Source organism: Perognathus longimembris, chromosome 2 (genome assembly GCF_023159225.1).
Source record: "Perognathus longimembris pacificus isolate PPM17 chromosome 2, ASM2315922v1, whole genome shotgun sequence".
Classification (NCBI taxonomy): domain Eukaryota; kingdom Metazoa; phylum Chordata; class Mammalia; order Rodentia; family Heteromyidae; genus Perognathus; species Perognathus longimembris.
In genome coordinates, this window is record NC_063162.1 from 76,337,924 (window position 1) to 76,362,284 (window position 24,361).

The 24,361-nt window shown below is 40.4% G+C and overlaps 1 long non-coding RNA gene across 1 annotated transcript in view; it reads right to left on the reverse strand.

Moving 5' to 3' along the window:
• Window positions 1–24,361, reverse strand: part of LOC125346743 — a 63,020-nt gene that overhangs the window by 18,755 nt on the left and 19,904 nt on the right. The window lies entirely within an intron of this gene.

Below are 24,361 nucleotides of genomic sequence, written 5' to 3' on the forward strand. Positions count from 1 at the left end.
GTGGCCATCAGTCTGAAATCTCATCCTCATTAGTCATGTATTAACTTATCTTAATTGTGTTAAACTATCTTATTGAGCTTTTTTCTGCAGTTACTGAATTAGTGTGGTCCCAAATTTCTTTCCATGTTAGAAAGGCCGGATTAACCCGTTATACTTAAATGATTGCCCACTTATAACTCTTGGCTGGTGTGTATTTTCTGTCGGGAGTACAATAGATGCCATAGAATCTCCCCTTTCCCCCAAAAAAGTCCATTACTCACTTAAATTGTAGTCAAAGCTCATAACTGCTGTTCAGTGTTTTTCTTACTTGAAACTTATGCTATATTTGAAGATGTTGTGTATGGCTTTTCTAGGAATCTTTATTCCTTTCTAAAGGGGCATGGCACACTATTTTTCTCCATTTCTCTTTCTTTACTGTGCTTTTCTGTGTAATTAAACCTTTTTTTAAAATTAAATACGAGAGTTTCATTTACTTAAGTCAAGCATGGAGTAGATATTCTTTTGGACAATGTCACCCCTGCACTGGCTCTCTCCCAGTTATTTCCTCCTCCTATCCCACCCACAGGTTGTATGGTACATTTTCAACATTGTGTCTAGTGAGTACCATTGCTTTCCTTTTCTCTTGGAAACTGGGGATATTGGAATGTTCTGAAGGAATAAGGACACCAGTGGAAAAACAGCTCAGCAAGACAAAAGTTACTTCTGCAGAAGGGTGTGCCATCAGCCAGAAATTTGGCAAGCCAGCAGGTGAAACTGGTAGCCATTCCAGATTTATCTGTTATGCAGCAGGCCGTGTCCCTCTGCTCAAATTGGCTGACCTCAGGTTCATGAGTGCTTGGTCATTTTCTAGGTTAAAGAGAATAGGATGTGTCAGTTAGTTACACCCTCTGTTCTTGTCTTTACTTGCTGATATTATCTCAGTAGACTCATCCAAAGGAGCCAAACCACAAGTCCAAGTCACGTATCTTAAGCAACACTCTGTGATAGAAAAGATCACTTTTTTCAAAATACCTTCCTTTCTTCCTATCCCCGTTCTATCCTTCCTTTCCTTCCTCACTGCATTCCCTCCTCCCCTCCTTTCTTCCTTTCTTCTCTAAATGCTCTATCCTGTACCCACTTCTTACTCTTCAGTTTTTCTTGTCTTAGGGAACTCTCTTGATTCACTTTCTTGTACACTTTACATAGGAATATCACTACCTTCCAGAAAGTTGCCTAGTGCAGTGAAATGGATTTCTCCTAATTCCATCCTCTCTGTTAGGTCTACCCTCAGAAAATGTGGTGCTGCTTTTTTGTTTTGTCCTTTCACTTTATTTTGATGTTTTTCAACTGTTCTGTATGTAAGAACAGGAGCTGATGGTTCTAGTCAACCATAAGTGGCTTGCTTTATTACATTAGAAATGTCACTGTTCACAAACCTGAAGAACATTTCTTCAGTAATAAGGTTTGGACCCTCAGGAAATCTAGTTTTAGCTAACAATCGTCTGTACTGCTAGAAAGCATGCAAGAGTTAGTGGAACACATTTATACTGCAGTCAGTGAAATGTTATTCAAAAAATAAAGACAGGATGCGCAGATCCTAATATTTTCATCTCTTTCCTGTGTATCAGTAATACTATTTGAAGTTTATATTGTCATTCTGTTTGTTTTTTTTTGTTTTGTTTTTTTTTTGCCAGTCCTGGTGCTTGAACTCAGGGCCTGATCGCTGTCCCTGGCTTCTTTTTGCTCAAGGCTAGCCGTCTACCACTTGAGCCACAGCGCCACTTCTGGCTTTTTTCTATATATCTGGTGCTAATGAAGCAAACCTAGGGCTTCAGGTATATGAGGCGAGCACTTTACCACATTCCTAGCCCCTGTATTGTTGTTCTGTTTCTAGCTACATCTGACTTAATATGTTTTTGAAATTCTTTTGTTGTTGTTGTTTCTAGTCCTAGGGCTAGAACTCATGGCTAGGCACTGTTCCTAATATAGTCCTGCTTGAGCCATGACTCCACTTTCAGCTTTTTGCTGGTTAATTGGAGATAAGAGTCTCATGGACATTCCTGCCTGGGCTGAATTCAAACTACAATTCTCAGATCTCAGCCTCCTGACTTGCCATGATTACAGATGTGAGCCACTGATGCCCTTCTTTCAAACTCTTCTAAATTCCTTGTTGTGGTTTTTCTTTCTAATTGCCATTAATTACTTAAAGTAAGTATGGAGAAGAGATACATATATCACATGTATTTCTTCTATAACTCATATAACTTAATATTTGTCACACTAGCTTTTAAATGTTAATGTGAAGACAGATTTGCTATGTATTCCAAACTTTTGTTAACCTTGATATATAGCCTAGGCTGTCTAGCAATCTTGCCTCAGGCTCCCATATTCTTGTATTTTAAGTGTTTGTTACCATGCTTGGCTACATGGTTATTATTTTCTTCTTGTCTGAGAAGTGGACGTGAGTTCATTATCTGATACTTTCATCCCTTGACTAAGTTTTACCACTGGAGGGCCTGAGCCATGCTGCTAGTGTCACCATTCTTTTTTTTTTTTTTTTCTTTCACCTTTATTAAAAAGGTGATGAGCAAGGGGGTTACAGTTCCATAAGTAAGGTAATTAGTGCATTTGTCTTTAAACACTGTTACCCATCCCTCATTTTTCTCCTCATGACACTGTATTGGATAAGAGCCTCACCATTCTCAAATGAATAGTTGATTGATACTGTATATGTTTATATTGTTGTACTACCTCCTTTTCCATCTATCTAATATTTTTCATAGCCTGTATATGAAGCTATATATATATATTCAAGAAACTTGTAATTCCTATTTCTTCCCCAGTCTCTTGGAATCATCCTTCTGCTTTTTTTCTCTATGCATTTGTTCACTCTGGGAACCTTAGTAAGGGAAATTCTACAATGGCGATTCTGTCGTGTGTGTGTGTGTGTGTGTGTGTGTGTGTGTCAGTGTGCCAGAGAGAGCAGGCAGATAAGGAGACTGGGTGATAAAGAGAACACCTTTTTATATATTAATTAACCATTTGCCTGTATTCTGTGTTTTTCATTGTTTCCCCATTTTAAAATCACTTTTCATTTGTTTTTGTGTTATTAGATTTTGTCTTACATTCTTTTAAGTGAATTCTGGTTATTAATCTTTCCAGATATATAAGCAAATATTTTTCTCAAATTTCATGGATGCCTTTGTCATTGTTCCTTTGATGAGATATGTTTTCATTTTCTACATTTGAACTTGTCTTTTTTTTTTACCATGCACTTTTTGGTGTTATATCCAAGAAATAACTGTGACATTTAATGTCATGAAATTTTCTCTCCTTCCTACCAAGTTTCCCCTCTCTTCTTTCTGGTATGAACACCTACTTCCCTCCTTTCCTTTTCTCTTTTTTTCCTCAGATGGAACTCGTTGTGTTTCCCTGATCAAATGATATTCCAACCTCAGCCTCCCACCATGCTTGATGCTTTCTTCTTTTCCTAGTACCAAGGTTTGCACTCTTGAGATTCTACCTTGGTCATTTTGCTGTCTTGCTTTGATCCTTTCCTGCAACCTGTCTGTTTGCTGGTTAATTGTACTTGTCTGCCCAGGCTGCCATCTAGGCTTTAGCCTCTTTTGTAGCTATGATGAGATGCTTGAGACACAGGTGCTGGCATTCTGGTTTTTGTTGTTGTTGTTTGTTTTATTAGTTGGTCACTTAAAATTTATAATTAGTAAGATACTACAATAAAACAGGATTCTTTTACTGGTTTATGTAGAAATGTGTATTTAAACAAAACTCAAATAGTCCATGGTTCAAAGCAGGTGCTGCCTTTTCTTTTGTAATGACTATAATTGTTTTTTTCCTCATTGTGATATGTTTTCTTTCTTCCTTCCTTCCCTTCCTTCCCTCCCTCCCTTCTCTCCTTCCCTCCCTCCCTCCCTTCCTTCCTTGCTTCCTTCCTTCCTTTTCCTTCCCCTTCATTCCCTTTAGTCCCTCCCTCCATCCCTCCTTCCCTCCTTCCTTCCTTTCCTCCTTCCCTCCTTCTCTCCTTTCCTCCCATTCTGGGGCTTGAACTCAGGGGCCTGGGCACTGTCCCTGAACCTCTTTGTTCTCAAGGCTAGCGCTCTACTACTTGAGCCACAGCACCACTTCCAGCCTTTTCTGTTTATGTGGTACTGAGGAATTGAACCCAGGGCTTCAGGCATGCTTGGAAAGCACTCTACCACTAATCCACATTCCCAGTCTGTGATAAGTTTACTTGACTAAGCAAATTGGTAAGACTTGCCCACTTAAAAGAAAGAATTTGTTTTCACCCCAAAGGTGGGAAAATTGAGTTTGTGGCCACCATAAATAAACCGTAAGTGCCAACATTACAGTACTTGTTGTCTCAGACCCATTCTAATTTTTCTACAAGGTTTTAGAATCTTAGATTAAATACCTTGGCTTTTGTTTCATGTTTTGTGAGAAATTTAGTGTTTATACAAATACCTTGTGTTATTCTGATGTGTGATCATTCCGTTATTATATCTCTGTATGTTATCATGCTGTTTGTGTTTATTTCCTCTCATATGAACTCTATTTCAGCTTTTTCAGTATTGTTTTTTGCTTATGGCCTGTTTTTGTTTGTTTATTTATTTGAGTCTTTAGGATATGCATTTGTAATAGAATATTGAGTTCTTTTTTTTTTGTCAAGTCAGAAAAAGCCTCTTGTCTTTACTCCATTTATAGGAAATACTAATGTGATTTCATTTATGTTTACAGTTTTGCTACTTTTTGTCTCCTTACTTCATATGGTATTTTTTTCTTCTTCTTAGGAAGTATTTAAACCAAATCTCTCTAGCGTAGTCATCTCTTGGCTTCCAGAGATGGTTCCACAAACTCCTTGAGATAACAAAGTAGGTGTTCATGTTCCTTCTATAAAACTATATTGTGATTTCATATATCTAGCACATATTCACTTCTGAATTTCTTCTGATACCTAGTACAAATTGATGCAGTGTAAACACTTGTTATTCAGCATTTCCACAATTTTTATGTCTGTACATGTTCAGTACAGGAGCCATATATTTTCCAATTTTAATATTGATAGTTGTTTGTGTTTGTGGAACTCACAAATATGCAAGGCCTACAGCATTTTTTTTTGCAAAGTTTATCACGTTTGAGCACTAATCGAGTATGGTACTGTATTTTGTCACAAATGGGAAACCAGGGATTTTACATTGATTGAAGGTCATCCTCAGGCTGAAGCAAGGAGATTCAGAAGAGACCAAACCTCAGGAAACTTATTGCTGTGGTCTCATTTCTAGAACTGGAAGTGCATTTCTCTCCCACTCTGTTTTGGTATGGCAGCCATAGGAAATAAATATACTTAAGAGTAATGTCATATTGCAACCTTATAGATCTGTACTTTTCAAGACAATACTTCCATCGATAAGCTTGATCCATTTCACATTAGCACCAAGTTGTGATGTTTTGGTTTTGAACTTAGAGAATGATGTTTTCAAGGCAAATAGAGTAACAATTGGATATTTGATATTTGATCTGTAGTTCATGTACTCTTGTTTCGATGTTTACATGTATGTAGGTACATATTGAATCAACATTTATGAGTTACCTACCTATATGCTATTGTAATGTTTGTTTTAAGCCATTGTTTAAAACATTACATACGTGTGTGTTCGTGGTCTTCTTTTACGCCCACATACAAATTTACTATTTCTCTGATCCTGGTCCCATGAGAACATCTATGTTAAAATCTTTTGTCATTCTCTAAGTAGGACAATTTCATATAACACTCTGGTAATGAAGGTATGCTGCTGTTGAATTTTCTTAATCTGAAAATATGTTCAGTCCTCATTATCAGAATAGTTTTCTGGACAGAAGGTTGTGAATTGAAGGTTATTTTCTTTGAATCCTTTACACACATATTTCCTTTTTCTGTGCTGGGGGTCAGCATTCATTTTTGGCATTGCGTAGCATAGTGACAGTAAAAAGATGGTTGGACATTGTTTCTTTGTAATAGGACTCAGCATGAGAATAAAACTACCCTTGTGCCCTCTGCATAACATCTTATCACAAAATACTATTCTCCCATCTTTCATTTTCTTCCACATTTTTGGACCACATTTCTGGTGTTTATTCTGACTTTTCTTTGCCTACTCAGGTTAGTGACATCTCACACTGCTATCTTAGAATCTGTCTCTCCTATATCCTTTCCATCCTTCCATGAGGAACTAGAAAAATAGAAATGTGGTCAAGACACATTTTGTTCTCCTCTCATTTATGTTTTGTATTGGTGGGTGATGTCATAATAGTCATTGCTGCCAGTTCCTTAGATTTAGGAATAAAGTATAAGGGAGCCTAAAAGTATCTTTAGGCATATACTAACAAAAATGAGCACATGAAACTTATATTGTGAGAACTTAGTAATCTCTTGTATGTCCAAAATCATTACTAATCAGTTTCTTGAGTACTGTCACTCCATTTAACACATACTGGAGACTGTGTTTATGTAGATCTACGAATGTGGTAGAATCCCCTTGTGATTTCCTGACTGAACTCTGGATCCTAGATCCTAAGCCTCTATTTCTAGTTGATGCTGTTAGTGCAGATCATTACCTCCTTAGAAGAGAATTTTCATCTTTTCTCCTTTGCTAGCAGCAAAAACACTTCCTAATTGGTAAGGGAAACTTTGGTTTAGTCACTAATAAGTTAGTATAGAAGCAGATATTTCTATTTTGTCTTTTCTTTTCCATATTGCATAGATAAATAGAGCAAGCTCCAACAACCATTTTGTGTCAGACAGAAACCTACATGTAGAGGAATGAAATTCTCAAGACGTGGTTTTTCTCATGAGTCAGGGCTAATGACTTTTTGCAGTGTGCCATTACAGGGCTTGATATCATTTGAAGATGTATGTGTGGACTTCAGCTGGGAGTGGAAGGACCTGGATGATGCTCAGAGGACCCTGTATAAGGATGATCTGATGCTGGAGACCTATAGCAACATGGTTTCCTTGGGTGAGAAAAGGTCACATTAATTCCCAGGAGCAGAGGCTTTGTTCTTAATAGATAGGTGAATATATATGAAATTTAATGCTATTCAGATGTACTATTCTAGTCTTTGAGGATCATCTGTAACACCAAGTTCAATTTGTTTGTACAACTCCTGATGCTATACTCTTGTCATTCAAGGACCTAGGTGAGTCATTTTTGTGAAAGTTCTATGATTACCCAGTAATAGGGCCCTATGTTCTCAAATCTGAGTTAATTATGAAGCTGGAACAAACAGCAGAGTCCCAGATAGAGAAGGACCCTCAGAACAGAGCTGCCCAGGTAATTCAGTGAATATAGAGAGGCTGTGAAGATCCGCACCAGTGTTGTTATGTTGAGCCGTTCTCAACCATTTCCACACCTTCCACACCTGAGGACAGCTCCTGTGCATTGCACATCTGCCTTTTGCAGTCTTCACTGGTGCCTGTTGTATAATTGTACCTCCTCATTTTTGTTTGTTTAAGTCTTACTAAGACTCTAGTAACTTTCTGGCTCCTAGACTTTCTTCTTTGTTAGTGTTTCTATATTTTCTGTGGCTTTTTTACCATCCCCTTCTAAAGTCTTTTCCCCTATGCATTTATTAGTGATAGATTAATAAATGATAGATAAACAAAAATAGATAAATTCCTCCAATTCTGTTACTTGAATAATTCACATGTGTTTTTGTAACTGTGTAGATGAATATAGATCAAATGTATTTCTTTTGAAAGAACTTTTACTATTTTGAAAACAAAAAGGAAAGCAAATATGTTTATTTTTTAGATGAAATTCACAAAAAAAGTTTTACCTGGATGAGATAGAAAAAATAATAGGATGATAGACAATATTTACTTGGGGATAATTTGCATTTAAAGTGATGCTTTTTGAAATTTGATATATAAAATTTAGGTTGATATACAATGCCCTATAGAGAATACTTTACTTTTGGAACCATGAATTTGCAAATCAGTAATTTAAAGCTGGTATTTCAGCCTGGTACCAGCTGTTCACGCCTCTGTTCCTAGCTACTCGGGAGGGTGAGATACGAGGATTGAGGTTCAAAGCATCCCAGGCAGGAAAGTTGATGAGACTATTATCTGCAGTTAACCAGAAGAAAACCGAGAGTGGCCCTGTGGCTCAGAGAGGTAGAGTACTAGCCTTGAGTTGAAGAGCTTGGGGACAGCGCCCATTCCCAAACTGCAAGCCCCACAACCAAGCAAAAAAATAAATAAGCAAATAAAGAAAGCTGGTATTTATTATCAGAAGCACATTTTTATGGAGAAAGTCCTCTGTAAAACTGAGGAGAAAATAGGTTCAGTTGAAGCTTTCTCCACTAGGTGGCCTGAGATTATTACACCAGGCCATATAGTTCATATTCCCCATTAACAGGACACTCAGTTCCTGAACCTGATTGTTATGCTGGAGCAAGGGGTAGAGCCAAGGCTGCAGAGAGCCCCAGATAAGAATATGACAGGTGAGTCCACATTTACTGCTCCTGGATATTAAAAAGAGCAGAGCTCATTGAGATATTCTCATTCATGTCCCAGCTACTAGATTCCTGTGTTGCTGGGTCTTTCCAGCATGTACTGGGGCAATGGATTAACACATACCATCATCTGTTAATAACACCATAAGAGGAGGAATGAATGTCGCTGACAGACATGAATTAATTGAAGATGTCTTCCTTATTTACCATTCTATGTTGTCAAATTTTATCATCACTGCCTGAAGGGAATTACAAAAACAGATCACAAGGGCATATTGTAAGCATTAAGAAACACATATTAGAATAGAGTATGAGAGAACACACGCACTTTCCTGTCTTGGACTAGATAATTGCAGAATATTAGACACTCATAAACCTGCCTTCTCTTAACCAGAGGATAAGAACTCATAAAACCATCAATTTTCTGCTAGAATCAGTCACTCTTCAAGGATTCATAGTTCCCAAAGGGCCTGAGGGGCCCCACACTGTGTGGGCAAAGAAGTAGTTGAACTCCAAGTGAATCAACAGTTAATGAAGAGCATCCTGAATTCTGTGTATTCTGTGTATTTATGGTTAGCCTTTCTCCTGTGTCTTTGTGTAAAATATTCTAAAACAAAAAAGTGAAAAACTTATAGGAGACCCATTTTCTATTGACTTAGAAGGCAGAATCTACCAGGAACTAAGGAGGGCATCTAAGATAAGTGAGAACAAAGCTTCTCACAGGTGGAACACAAATGTGGGATTCAGAAACAAAGCTTTAAGTTAACAGAACATGACCAAGGTTGAGGATCTGCTTTCTTCCATGTGGGCTTTCATTCTAGTATGCAATTCTACCAAATGGGAATTTGAAAGACATGTTGTAGCATATAGAGAAGAAAAGACTTGAAAATCCCTGTAGATACCAACTAAAATTTTCAGGGACAAGTGAGACATTGTCACATATAGGCATAAATCTTCACTCTTAGGAACCATTCCTGCTTAGGTGACAGGTAATTTCCCCTTTTGCATATTCTCAGTTTTCTTATTGTGGAACACATTTCTTTCTTCACATCTAAAGTTTCAGAAGGAAAGTAGCACAAAATTTCCGTAATTGTTGCAAAACCAAAAGTGTTCCCTAAAGCAAACCAAAAAGAAAAAAGGAAGGGAAATAAGTGGCAGATAATATGTCCTCAGCTTGAAAGCATTAGCAGTCAGTTATTGAGTATTTTGACTAAATATTTCCTCTAATATTAAAAAAGATAAAAACCTAACTTGAATGTGTCAGTATTTGTTAAGTCACTCATGTGAGAAATTAATGCAATTCTCATATATCCATTCCTAGTACTATTACTTTTGAATCCTTAATAAGCAGGGTGGGAGGTAATGTCTTTACCTTTATATAAGTATCCTCAAAGAAATGCTTGGATGCCATCATGATTTTTATCTTGCCTTTTGTTAAACATTTTAGATGTCCAGCAAGTAGATGGCTCGATTGAAATATGCCAGGAGAGTCCAGACATAAGTTTGTTGCAAGTTGTAATTACTAGTAGCAACCCAGTAGAGGAAATCATTGGTTTTTTAAATGGAGGTAATCTTTTTCACAAACCATGCCTCACTGTATAGCAGAAAACTCACAGAGGAGAGATACCCTGTGAATGCAATGCATGTAATTACTGGAAGTCAGACCTCAGCAGGTTTTGGAGAACTCACACAGGAGACAAATTCCATGGATGTAAGATAGGTGGAAGGTCTTTCCAGCAAAACTCATACCTCAGTGTGCATCAGAGAAGACACCCAGGAGAGTATTCTTAGGAATGTAACACAGGTGAAAAGTCATTCAAAAGGAAATCAGAGGGCAGCATGCATCAAAGAACATATAGGGGACAAAATGTCTTTCTGTCAGATGTCAACTCTCCGTGTCCCATCAGAACACGCATACAGGAGAGAAACCATATGAATGTAACACGTGTGGAAAATCTTTTGGTATCAAGTCAAGACTCACTCAGCATCAGAAAACACACAATGTAAAACATGTGGAAAGTCTTGTCATCAAGCCAGATCTCAGACGGCATCAGAGAACACACACAAGGGAGAAACAATATGGTAGCACATGTGGAAACTTTCTCTCGGATGTTATCTCTCTGCATGTAAAAGAGCAAACACAGGAGAGAAACCTCATGAATGTAACACACGTGGAAAGTCTTTTGTAGTGAAGTCACAACTTTGGCAGCATCAGACAACACACACAGGAGAGAAACCTCATGAATGTAACACATGTGGAAAGTCTTTCAGACTGAGAACACATCTCCACAGCCACCAGAGAATACACCCAGGGGAGAAACCATATGAATGTAGCACATGTAGAAAGCCTTTCAAGTAGAAGTCAGCACTCTGCATCTACTCTGCAACACTCTGTACACATTGGAGAGAAACCATATGAATGTAATACTTGTGAAAAATCTTTTAGCATTAAGTCCAGACTCCCGTGGCATCAGAAAACACACACACGGGAGAAACCGTATGAATGTAACACATGTGGAAAGTCTTTCAAGTGCAAGTCAACACTCTCCGCCCAACAGAGCATACACACAGGAGAGAAAGCATATAAATGTAACACTTGTGGAAAATCTTTTAGCATCAAGTCAAGCCTCACTCAGCATGAGAAAACACACACAGAAGAGAAAACATATGAATGTAACACTTGTGCAAAGTTACTCTTAGATGTTAACTCTGCACACATCAGAAAAAAGACACAGGAGAGAAACCTCATGAATGTAACACATGTGGAAAGTCTTTTAAGACTGAGGACACATCTCCTCAGCCACCAGAGAATACACATAGGGGAGACACCCTATTAATGTAGCACATGTGGAAAGTCTTTCAAGTGGAAGTCAATACTCTGCATCCATCAGAACACACACACACAGGAGAGAAAGCATATGAATGTAACATGTGGAAAGTCAAGTGCAAGTCAACACTCCCTGTCCATCAGAGCATACACACAGGAGAGAAAGCATATGAATGTTACACTTGTGGAAAATCTTTTAGCATCAAGTCAAGACTCACTCGGCATCAGAAAACAAACACAGGAGAGAAACCATATGAATGTAACACTTGTGGAAAGTTTCCGGTACGAGTCAACCCTCAATGTTCATCAGAACACATACAGGAGGGAAGCCTTATGAATGTGACAAATGTGGAAAGTCTTTCTCCTACAAGTTGTGTCTTAGCAGACATGAGAATTCACACAGGAGAGAAATCAACAAATCAGACAGATGGAAATGAAGGTTCTAAGAACTTTGAAGTTGGTGTGGGCCATCCTGGACCTGCACACTTTCCTCATTGAATGTAGAATGTTGGAGAGGTTGATGTTGAGCAGGATACTTTGACCAAATACCTGATGAAACTGTGTTTGACTATGAGGTGGTGCTCTCTCCCTCGAATTCCAATCGGATCTTTTTACTTTGCAATTAAAAGAATTTTTTTTTTTCTCATTCTGGGGATTGAACTTTGGGTCTGTTCACTCTCATTGAGCTTTTGCTCAAGGTGAGCACTTTTCCATTTGAGCCACAAACCTCTTCTGGCTTTTTTGAGTAGTTTATTGCAGATGAGTCTCATTGAAGGGGGCTCACTTCAAACTGGGATCCTCAGATGTCAGCCTCTTGAGTACCTAGGATTATAGGCATGAGACACCGGAGCTCAGTTAGAAATTCTTGATGTAACAAATGTGGAAAGTCTTTCAGATGGATGTCAAATCTTCACATGCATTGAGCATACAAACGGGAGAGAAGCCATTTGAATGTATCACATCTGGAAAGTCTTTGAGATGGATGTCAATTCTCCGCAACTAACCCAGAATGCACACAGAAGAGAAATCTTATGAATGTAACACATGTGGAAAGACTTTTGGCTGCATATCGTATCTATACATCCATTAGAGAACAGACACAGGAGAAACCATATGGTTGTAACACATGTGGAAAGTCTTAACGATGGATATGACATCTCCACATCCATATGGAAACACACACAGGGGAGATGTTTTATGAATAACAATGTGGAAAGACTTTTGTCACCAGTTCAATCAGTCTGCATCAGAGAACACACACAAGAGAGCAGCCTTATTAATTTATTTGTTTGTTTGTCGTGGAGCTTAAACTCTGGGCCTGTGCGCTGTATCTTAGGTCAAGGCTAGCACTCTGCCATTTGAGCCACAGCGTCACTTCTGGCTTTTTCTGTTGATGTGAAATAGAACGCAGGGCCTCAGACATGCTAGGCAAGCATTCTATCACTAAGCTACATTGCTGGCCCTGAGAGACATCTTATGAATGTGGCAAATGTGAAAAGTCTTTTGCCTACAAATCATATCTTAGCAGAAATCAGAGTTTTAATAAATAAGTCAGATGGAAATGAAGATTCTAACAGCTTTGAATTTGTGTGTGGGCCAACCTAGACCTCTGTACCTCCCTGATAGATAATGGAATGTTTTAAGAGCTTGATGTTGAGCAGCATACTTTGATCAAATACCTGATGGAAATATGTTGGACTGTGAAATGGTTCTTTCTCCTTCCAAAATGGAACAGGATCTTTTTGATTTGCACTAGAAAGTTTTCTTTTCTTTTTTTTTTTTTTTCTGGTCGTGGGGCTTGAACTGTGGGCCTATGCACTGTCCTTTAGCTTCTTTTGTTCAAGGGGAACCCACTACCATTTGAGCCAAAGCACCATTTCTGACTTTTTTGAGTACCCATCAGGCCCAGAAGTGGCTGTGTTCCCCTTGCAGTTGGAACTCAGAGGCTTTTACAACTGTTCCTTCCAGTATAGGCATAAATCATTGGATGAGGCCACAAAGGCAGTCAGGTCACCTTATGTCCCCTGGGAAGTCCAGCCTCAAAGATCACACACACAGGGAAGAAGGGTACTTAGATGTCTTGGGCTGCACTAAGCAGCACTCACTCTCAGCCTTCATCATCTTCATTTTACTGATGTCTCTCCCCCCATATATCTGCTGCTGAATTTTCTTTTCTTTTCTTTTATCTCTGTACCCAGAATGTGTAGTTTCTGATGTCTAGGCTTTCTCATAGATAGCTTTTGGCTCTTTCCTCTCTAGGCTTCATACTCTCTTGAGAAGTGAACATTGAGTATTATCATGTGGACAATCAGGGAAAAAGATTGTCAGTCCTCATGAGTTTGGTACAATGTCTTGTTGAAGGTGCTAATCTTCTATCCCTGATTAGGCAGTCTGATCTCTTTGTTGAGGCCACAATATGTGGATTCTAACCACTACCTCTGACCCCTCAGTGTAATGGATATTTCCCTGGAAAGGCTGAGCATTGAGGCTTCCCCTCTTCCATTGGGCTGTCCTTATTACTTTTTCAAAGGCACCCAAAACTGGAGTGCCAGTGGTTCATGCCTGTGATCTTAGATACTCAGCAGGGTGAAATCTGAGGATTGGTGTTCAAAGCCAGACTGGGAAGAAAAGTTTCCCTGAAGATCTGATATCCTATTAATTACTCAAATATCAAAAGTGGAGGTGTGGCTCAAATTGTAGACTTTTAGACTGCAACATCTCAAAGAAAATGCCTCATCCCTGAGTTCAAGCCCCAAGACTGACAAAAGCAAAGATACCCAAACATGAAACATTGATTCTGTGGGAGAACCTAGAACCTCAGGCCCAGGATTTCCTGGGCCCTGCCAGAGCAGCACAGAGTATAGTGTGATGAAATGAACACTTGGTCTGTGCTAGGCAAGTCATTCATTAGGGTGAAGACGGGATGGCATTCCCTGCTCTCAGAGAAATTTTGGGCAAGGCCCCAAATGCCTGAGGTGTACAGAGCTTCAGCACCTGTTCTGGTTGCTTGACAGTGCTCTTCCAGATGGTGCTAGGCTGAGAAATCTATCCTTGCCAAGGAAAGAGGCACACTCACCTGGAAAGTCCTTTCCATGTCTTTTTCAGGCCTTGGAGGGTGAGCTCAGATAGGGATTGCATAGAGAGAGAAGACATTTCTCGGGGGAGGCATTCCTAGGGATGGTGAATGTGTGAGCTGAGCTGAGGACTGAGCTCCTTACGGTCCTGCTTTGATCTAAGTGCTGGGGCTGAATGTTGGGGAGATTCGGGGAGATGGCAGGAACACTCTAGAAGCAGCAGATTGTAGCCAGCCCAAGCAAGGATGGCATGGGATGGACTGTACTCAGGCAAGTGGGCTGTGAGTGAACAGGCCTCCATAGAGTGAGGGCAGGAAGGGGAAGCAGGGTACAAGAGCCCCTCCTTCAGCATACCAAGGCCACCTAGATCCAGTGCTCCAGCACCTGAGTCCTGTCTGCCTCTTCCATGCTGTGATCCCTACGTATGTGGTGATGACATAGGTGGCTAACTTGTCAATATTCTTCAGGAGGCACCAATGAGCTTCAGATGGTCATGGTCAAATAAGGATACTGGGTCTAAATAATGCCATCCTGGCATCTCAATAGAAGTTAATAGAAGATGGGTACTTTTTGAGAGCTCTAGAGGTGATAGAGAACCTTCTTCAGATTGCAGATGGTTCATGACTTGTTAAACTCCCAGAAAGTCTTGCTTCCCCTAGATAATTGGGTCCTGGTTGTCTCTGATGTTTCTTCCGGATAATTGGCTCTGCCTATGTATGGCACATTTGTTAGGATTACATATCATCACCTAGTTTGTTCTTTCCATGTATAACAATTTTGGTAGATTTAATCTCTCATACCGGTTATGTGGTTTTTCCTTAATTGCTTTGTGTAAGTGACATTATGGACTGTAGGTTTTTGAGACAGGAGCCCACCTGCTGCTGCTGGCTTCCTAATAATGACTCCCAGTTGAACCTCTCAAAATGTGGCTTCTGTTTTGTGAAATGACAACAAAAGATGTAAGGCAGCAGCTCATTTGACTTAGTATTGATAAAGCTGCTATGGATATTTATGTGTGAACCTAAGTTTTCCATTGCCTAGAATACACTGAGGAGAATGATAGTGGATAATATGGTTAATGTGTGTGCAGTTCTTAAATAACCAATCTATTTCCCAAATACCATTTTGCCATCTCACTGGCAAAGTGAGAGATCTAATAGATGTGCATCTTTGCCAAAATGGGATATTTCCTCAATTATTATTTTGGGTGTTTTCAGAGGTATCTGATAGTGTCTTGATTTTAATTGGTACTCCCCTAGTGGCTAATTTCAATTACACTTTGTAGGGGGCCATGCATTTGGACTGGGCTCCTGCACTGGATCTTATAGACCAAACCAAAAAAGGACCAAATCACAGGAAGTGAGCTTTAGCACTGTGCCGAAAGCCCTAGAGCCTAGGTATCTGATTGCATAGCATACAATGAAGTAGTTATCCTCCACCCACAGGCTGGTCAGTTGATTTGACTATAGTCAGGTGATTTGTTTTCTGTGATTCAAATTTGTTTTCCTATAAATGTGGTCTAATGTGGTTGGTGTTCTCAAATCCTACTGTGGGTTTAGGAATTGGTTGATTCACGAGTAATTTCTTTTGTGGTGATGTTGGGGATGGGATTTGTTTAAATAAATTCTACCAAGTGTAGCTGGTAAAAATAAGTTTTCTTTTAACCTTGGTGATACAAAATACTTTTTCATTTACTATCTATACATCGTTGCTGACATACCTTCTGGCCACTTCTTAATTTAGTTTTTACTGTTGAGTTTTGAGAGCTATTCATATAGCTTAAATGGGAGCACTTTGTCACATATATTGCTTATAAGTATTTTTCATGGGTTTATATTTTGTCTTCAAAAGTATGGGATTTTAATTTTGAAAAACTTCCATTTTTCTTTCATGGGCTTTTCTGTTTTTGCATTGTTACAGTGTTGAACTTTTCTATATGGACACTTCTGTTTCTATTCATACTGGAACTTTGATATTGTCTATAGGCTGCTGAAGATCTGGTGGTTATCAATTTGTTCTCCTGTGTTATTCAATCAGTTAATGCCTATTGATATTTCAAAATTGCTATCTTTCATTTTCATATCAATTCTACAATTGAGCATTTTTAGTGCATTCTATTTATTTATTTTATTTGTAGTTGTGGGATTTGAACTCTGGGTCTGGACTATGTCCATAAGCTCTTCAGCTAAAGCCTAGCACTCTACCACTTCAGCCAAAGTGCCACTTCTGGTTTTCTGGTGGTTAATTGGAGATAGAGTCTCGTGGACGTTCCTGCCCAGGCTAGCTTTGAATTTGGATCCTCAGACCTAAGCCTTCTGAGCTAGGATTATAGGTGTGAGCCACTGGCACCTGGCTTTTTTTTTATTTTTTATATTTATATTTTTGTACATGTCTTCATAATTTATAGCAAGCTTTCTTTGAGCTGCCAACCACTTTTTTGTGACTGATCTTGTAGCATGTGCTGCTGCTGAACTCTGTCACTGCTATTGCTGTACAACTTAGTCTACACTTTCATTTATGACTTCTTGTTGGTGATTTAGTGGAAATGGAGTATCATACAGTTTTATTGATGGTAATTTTGAATCTCTACCCTCAGATGTCAGCCTCCTGAGAATTACTGTCATCAGCCCTGTTAGCATTTCCTCCATCTCCAGTTCTCCATCCCTCCACTTAACTTTTTGGAGCAGCTTGTATCTATCTGCTCCCAGCTGGATCAGCAGAATGTTCTCCACCCAAATCTGAGCTCCACCCTGCCCTTCACAAACAGCTCTCCTAATTCCCCTGCCAGTTTCTCCAGGATTGGTAATGACATGTGATCCTGGCAAGACCTTGGTAAAATAGGTAAGGTTTTAAGTCCCTGGCTCAGCAGTGCCAGCTTCCCTGAGTCTGCTCAAAGAAGTCACAGAAGATGGATCCTCTCCCATTAACTCCCCTCAAAATCAAGGAACCAGAGTCACTTTTGGAAAAAAATGGCAAGATAAAGGCAAAAGCAAGGGAAACAGTGGTAACAAATGTGTAAGTGTGGCGACTGCACTTGTGAGAGATGGTTACAGGTTCAAGCCTTCTATATCTGCCTAGAAAATCCTGGTCTTATTGGAAAGATACCTGGTTAATAAAGGTGTCACTGGTAAATTACTCAAGGACCACTGCCTAAACCAGTGGGACACCAGTCTGCAAAAGCCCATTTAAAAAGGTTCCTGCCATAGGTTAAATGTCTTTAACAAGTCTGTGCAGAAATTTGCAGGCAACCCAGCAGATGTGACAAACCATCCAAGGAACACTGGGAGATGCTACTGCAGCCTACCAAACATCCTGCCCATTCTTTTCAACCTGGGGTTTCCCTTTGAGCAAAGTCCAAAGACATCCTCATAGTCATCTGGAGGGCACTGTACCAAATGCTGCCAAATGTTGGACGTGGCACTGTGACTCAATGTAGTAGAGTGTTAGCCCAAAGCAGAAGTGCTCAGGGACAGTGCCTAGGCCTTGAGCTCAATCCCAGTGAAAGAGATGCCATCTGGAATGAGATATTCTAGCAACAAGCACCTAGAGCCCCACCATGAAGCCAGTCCTGACAAGGAGGAACCATGTAGAGTAGTAAGAGGAGATGAAGTCACATCCTAAATGGAGTCACTTTACATATACTCTTTCAAAATTAATTAGAGCTGGGAGATCAAAAGAAATAGTTAATAAGCTTGCCCATCTAATGTCCATAGCTGTCTACTTTCTAACTGGACAGGAACTTACATTCTTGACTTCTTATGTGCTACTTGTATTTATAGTAATTCTTAGACTCAGGACAATTAGCCTTGGCAGCTTCCGGGGTCTTTCATACATAGTTTATAATCCAAACATCTATCAAGGCCTCCCGTTTGGCCCTTAACTTCTCTAATCTAGCCCTAGTCTCAGACTGGTTATTTTCCACCACTCCACTCTGCTCTCCCCTACCCAGTAGCCCAAACCACTAGAGACTCCATAGCTGTCCCCAGTCCAATTATATGGAAATTTCTCCTTGTCTGTAATGGGTCACAACTGGGCTTATATTCCAAATAGAACTTGTAGCCAGGGTATGTTCTCTTGTGTCACTCATGTTAACTGGTCCTGCCACCTTGTCAGTCTTTGCCTGATCTCACCTTTTCAAAAGTTTCTCTTTAACAGGATAACACTCCTCACTCAGGATACCACCTGGGGACAAGTCAAGGCCGTCCTATTACTACGGAAAACTGGAGGCTTCACTTACACTGCCCTGCCCTGCTCAGTGCAGACCTGGACCCTGAAAACCCAAATCCCAGTGTGACTCCTTGATGCCCACATGCCAGCAGGAAGTGACCAGAAAAGACCCTGATGCCTGTTGGCCCTGGTACTTTTAAATATTTGTTACCTCCTCCTCAGGCTCCTGTGATGCTAAGATAAAGCTGGAAAAGCTTTACTTCCCTTTCCAGGATATGAGGAATCAGGTACCATGCAATATGTCTCCAAGATTGAGAAGGCAATCTGAGGTCTTTGATAGCCCTTTCTGAGAATCAATCCCTCCTGGCTTATGTCTCCCTTGCATCAACTACCAGCGATTTTTGCTTTCTACTAATTGTACCTTGCATTTTTGATAACTACAAAATATTCTCATGGAAAAGATGAAGACTATTCCCAATCAAAATATCAACTACTTCTTGGCTAGTACCTGGTCGAATGACAAATCAGGACTCCTGACTGACTACTTTCTCTCTTTACAGCAGGAAGCAGCTCTCAATGAAAGGACCTCCATCCGTACTTCTGGACCCCTACCTGGTACCCATACTTATTAAACAATGAAGGGGGGAATGTTAGCATTCCTTCCATCTCTGGTCCTCAGCTCTTCCCACTTCACTTTATGAGCAAGTTTTTTCTTTTCTTTCTTTTTATTTTTGGCCAGTTCTGGTGCCTAAACTCAGGGACTGGGCACTCTCCCTGAGCTTGACCTACAGTCCCACTTCCAGCCTTTTCTGTTTATGTGGTACTGAGGAACCAATCCCAGGGCTTCATGCATGCTAGGCAAGAACTCTGCCACTAAGCCACATTCCCAGCCCATAGAGCTGTCCCCAGCTGCATCAGTGGAGTGTTCTCTATCCAACCCTGAATTCTATCCTGCCCTTCACAAAGAACACTCCTGGCAGTTTCTTTTCTCTGCGATTGGTCAGCATCTCCACTCTGACCACCCCTAACTGTGTACACAGTGCACCTCCTACCTCTAGCCCAGGTATTACAAGGATGCCCTGAATACGGTCAGGCGCCATTTTTCTCCCTCTCCTATGGTGGTGATGTCCTTGTCACCTACTCTGATAAATCTTAAAAACCTCATGTATGTGACAGTGTCCATGTGGTCTTCTGGGATGAGTGCTTTCAAGCCCAAAGTGCCTGGCTGCCCAGTCTAAGAAGGGAAGTCATTGAAATACCACATAAAAAGACATGGCAAAAGGGGACCAAGAAAGGCAGTGTATTACAAGATCCAGGTATGCTCTGGGAAAAAGCAGTTCAGTGTATCTTCAGCCACCCTTAGGGACAGATATAAGCTATAAGATTAAAAGGAACTGGGAAGGGGAAGAGAGGTAAGCATGATTACTGCACAGTTGTGGTCCAAGTATGGCCTGGTTCGTCAGAAATTTCAGTCCTCCCAGAGAACTGACATCACTGATCAGAATGAATCATTCCTTGTTGCTTGGTTGGGGTTCTCTCCTCAGAAGGCACTAATATTCCTAGGGATTCGTTTCTGGTCCCTTGTCATAAACATATGATTAGACCTGTCCATCTCCAATTCCAAGGTGTTTACAAAGTTTCTGTAGAGAGAATTGCTCAAAGCAAAGGCAGAGTAAGCAGAGATGTCAAGATTTTCTCCTGCTTTTCTTTATTTCCTCTCATAGGTCTTCTTGCGCCCAGCAATTCTCTGAATCATGGTACTGTGCATTCCCAATCCATTCTGGGATTTCTCACATGGATCAAATGGGTGTTTCTGTAAATCAGGGTCTGCTGCAGAGCAAAAAGGCAAGAAACGAGCTGCAGGCCTGCCATGTCTGTCATTGCTACAGGGCTACAGATTTGTGATGAGCTCACACAAACCAGTGCTGGGAGACTCCACACTGCTTTCTACTGTGCTTGGGTGTGGTTAGTGCATAGGTGATTTTATTGGCACCTTTTCCATTTGTAGTTGTTCATATTTCCAATTGTGGTGGCAGAACCTCCCCCAACACAAATATGCAAATCCATGGAGTTAAGGGTTGTTCTTTGAGATTGACTTCTCTCTCCAGCCTGCTTTTTAAAGTTTGTCCCTGAGACTTTAGTTTGCAGTAAGTGGGAATTACTGTGGAACAGGCCAAACCTCTAAATGCTAGCTTTTAAGTAAAGAAGGTTGAATAATTAGAGGAATTAAGAACTGCTTTAAGAAATCTTTTGTATGAGATAAACCTGTGTGGATAATATATGGCTCAATTGGGAAAAACTGAAGGGGGAATTTCTTTAAGAAGGGACCCTGCACCCATCCCTTCTCCTCAGGGGTGTTTTTTCCAAGGTGTAACCCCAAAGAAGAACTGGGATTTGACAAATAGGAGGCTGAAGCCCTTGGAATTGAAAGCTTTCCATGTGGGAACAGTGACAGTGGGGAGAGACAGAGAAAGGTGTAAAGAGACAGAGCAATTCTCAGTGGCATTGGGCCGGCCTCTAGAAAGCCTTTTCTGTTTGGAGATCCACATGATCTAGGATGCAGTAAGAATAGGAGAGGAATATCTTTGCCACCTCCAGACTGAGCTGGCTTGAGCTGTATTCCCAACTTCTTTTCTGAAAAACAAATCAAAACAAAACAAAAAACATAGATAGATTTCAGCAGTGTGTTCCAGGCAAGTATGGAGTCCTTCCTTGTTAGTCCTTGAAGTAGATTGGGGGGATTTAAAGGTCATGACTCAGACCAGGTATGCAGGAGGTCCTCCAGTTGTTGTTGTGTCCCAGTCCCTGCCAGTACTGCTGATTAGCTTTGTTTCTCTTCCACCAGCTATGAACAGTCATGATAATGCTAACGTTATTGTGTCATGAACAATATGGCCAACTACAACTTTGTGCTCCAGAAATCAAACTTGCTCCAGCAGACAAAGGTCAAGCATGGAGCTTGACCTTTTTCTTTTTTTTTTTCCTTGTCAAAGTGAAGTACAGAGGGGTTACAGTTTCATATGTAAGGCAGTGAGTACATTACTCAGATGAAAATATTAAGCTTTCCATGTAGGGATGTTTTTCCTTGGTCTGGCTATCCAGAGGATAAGCAATTCCTGACTGGAGTGTCCCAGGTCAGACTGTACCCACCATTTACATCAAGTTTAAGACATTGAAAATCATTAATGCACATCCCCATCCTGATGCTAAAGTGAGACTGGCGTTTGATATACTGACTTGCCCTCCCTCAGTGTTGCAGGTGCCCTCTACTCAGGGCTGATCTAGAGTATTGCCCACAACAAACCCCAGAAATCCTGAGACCATACAGAAATGCTTCTCTTAAACCCCATTCTTCATACATCAAAGGCAGACATTCAGATTGGGTCAGTGTTATACTAGTTCATGTCATTCAAAATGTAAACACCCACCCCTGGGATGCAAGACAACATGGAGATTTGAATTTGTGGAAGCATGGCTCCATGGTCTGTAGAGTGAATGAATATTTCTAGGATTAGCAGAAAATTAAATGTTTACAGAGTTGGGTGGGGCAATTTTAGTTGCTATAAATAGAAAATGTTAGACTTGAATATTGATATTACAATTTTGTTCTTCCTGTAGTATGGACATTGTGGTTTTAGTCTTTCACTTCTAGTGGTAATAAGATACCTTCCCACCTGCTGTGAAATAGGAAACCTTTCAGGAGACAAAGTGGGCTTTATCCAGAAGTAGGGAATGCCACTGTCTTTCTCCACTCTTAACGAATGACTTGTCTACTCTGCACAAACCAAGTATTCATTTCACTTGCATGATACACCGTGCTGCCCTGTCAAGACCCAGGAAATCCTGGGTCCTGAGGTTAAAGGTTCTTCCACAGAACTTGAATCAGTGTTTTATGGTTCAGCATTGTTTTTTTCCCCCAGTCTTGGGAATTGAACTCTGGGACAGGGACCGTCCTTGAGCTCTTTTGTGCCAAGGCTATTACTCTACCACTTTGAGCCATAACTCCACTTCTGGTTTGAGTGGTTAATTGGAGATAAGAGCCTCAGGTAGACTTTTCTGGCTAGGCTGGCTTTGAACCCTGATCCTCACATCTCACCCAGTGAACAGCTAAGATCACATGCGTGAGCCACCAGCACCTCAACTTTGAAAGTAACAAACAGTCCAGTAGCACCCCAGTGCTCAGCCTTTCCAGGGAAATATCTATTACAATGAGGGCCAGGGGTGCTGGGTAGAATCCACATATTGTGGCCTCTGCAAGATTAGGCCTGGTACTCAGGGATAGAAGATTAGAGCCTTCAGCAAAACATTGCACCAAACTCATGAGGAGGGACAATCTTTTTTTCCCATACTGACCACATGGTAATACTCAAGGTTCACCTCTGAAAAAAAGTATGAAGCCTAGAGAGGAAAGTACTGTTTATACACAGGGATCAAGGTTTTGACCAAAGCCATCCATGAGAAAGCCCAGATATTGGAACTAGTGCTCAAAAAAACAAAAACCCCTCCACAAAAACAAAAAGAACAACAAAAAAACCCTGAGCATGTAAATGGCTCTTGAGAGCCATCCCATTAATCTCCTGAAAACTGAAAGTGGAACTGTGGCTCGATGTGGTAGAGCACTATCTTGAACCAAGAAAGTTCAGAGGCAGTGCCCAGGCTCTGAGTTCAAAACCTATAACATACAAAGAAGTCAGGGGATGAACTCCACAATCACAAATCTTTCAGAAATATGAGAAATGGACCCAAGAAATGCCCCATCTTTTGAAGGAAACAGGTATGATCAGGGGACAGATAATAACCTATGTTGATTTTAATTAAATTTTGCCTCTGAGGGATCTGAGTAGTTGGCACCAAGAAAAATCTCTATTCTGTACCTTCAATAAAGTCCATTCTTTACTTGGTGCTCAAAAAATAATCTAATATTTCAAAGTAGTTTGGGTCCTTACTAGGCCCTGACTTCAAGCTCCAAAACCAGTCCTTTAATAATTGTGGATAACCTTCTTCATTGCTCTGTCTTTCCTTGAATCCCTGTGTATCCCTATGGTTCAATAAAATTCAGTGAGATTCCTTGTGCCATTTTCACAGAAGCATATTGTATTGTAAAACTCTTCCTCCACCTTTGTCTTTTACTCTTATTCTGCTAAATAATCCCAATGTCACAACCATGCTTTATGTATTGATGTTTGCGTGTGACAGTGTGAGCCAGAGAGAGAGAGAGAGAGAGACAGAGACAGGAAGAGGGGGAGAGGGAGAGGGAGAGAGCACAAGTGTGCTCATGTGTGTATGAGAACATATCACTTGGCATGGCATTCTGATGCTGGCTTATCCCCTCTAGTTCCATCTATTTCTTTCTGAAAAAAAAAAAAAAAAAGCTAGAAGAACAGTCTTTGCAAGAAGTTTAGTTTGGATATTTTACTACCTACCTTGATATCTGGAGTTTTGAAAAGAAAATCTCTAGTACTTGACATATGTCTGAACTGTATATATAAACTGAAGAAAACAAATACTAGCTTTTGAAAAGTATGTACCATTCAAATCCATATGTTGGAAATCAGCATGAGCAAGCGCCAGGGATCTAGACAAAGCAAGATTGACTAAGGCTCCATCCATCAACAGTACACACAACCCTGTGTGAGCCTCTGGCCTGTTCACCCCTACAAAGCTCATATATGGGTCCTCTTGACTTCATCAAGTGTCTGGTCTTTGCCTCCAGAGTGCTACTGTGCCAACTACTCACAAATGATACTATTAAACACCAACCTGTGTCGGGCTCGTTCGCCTCTCCCGGCGTGGGGATCAAGGC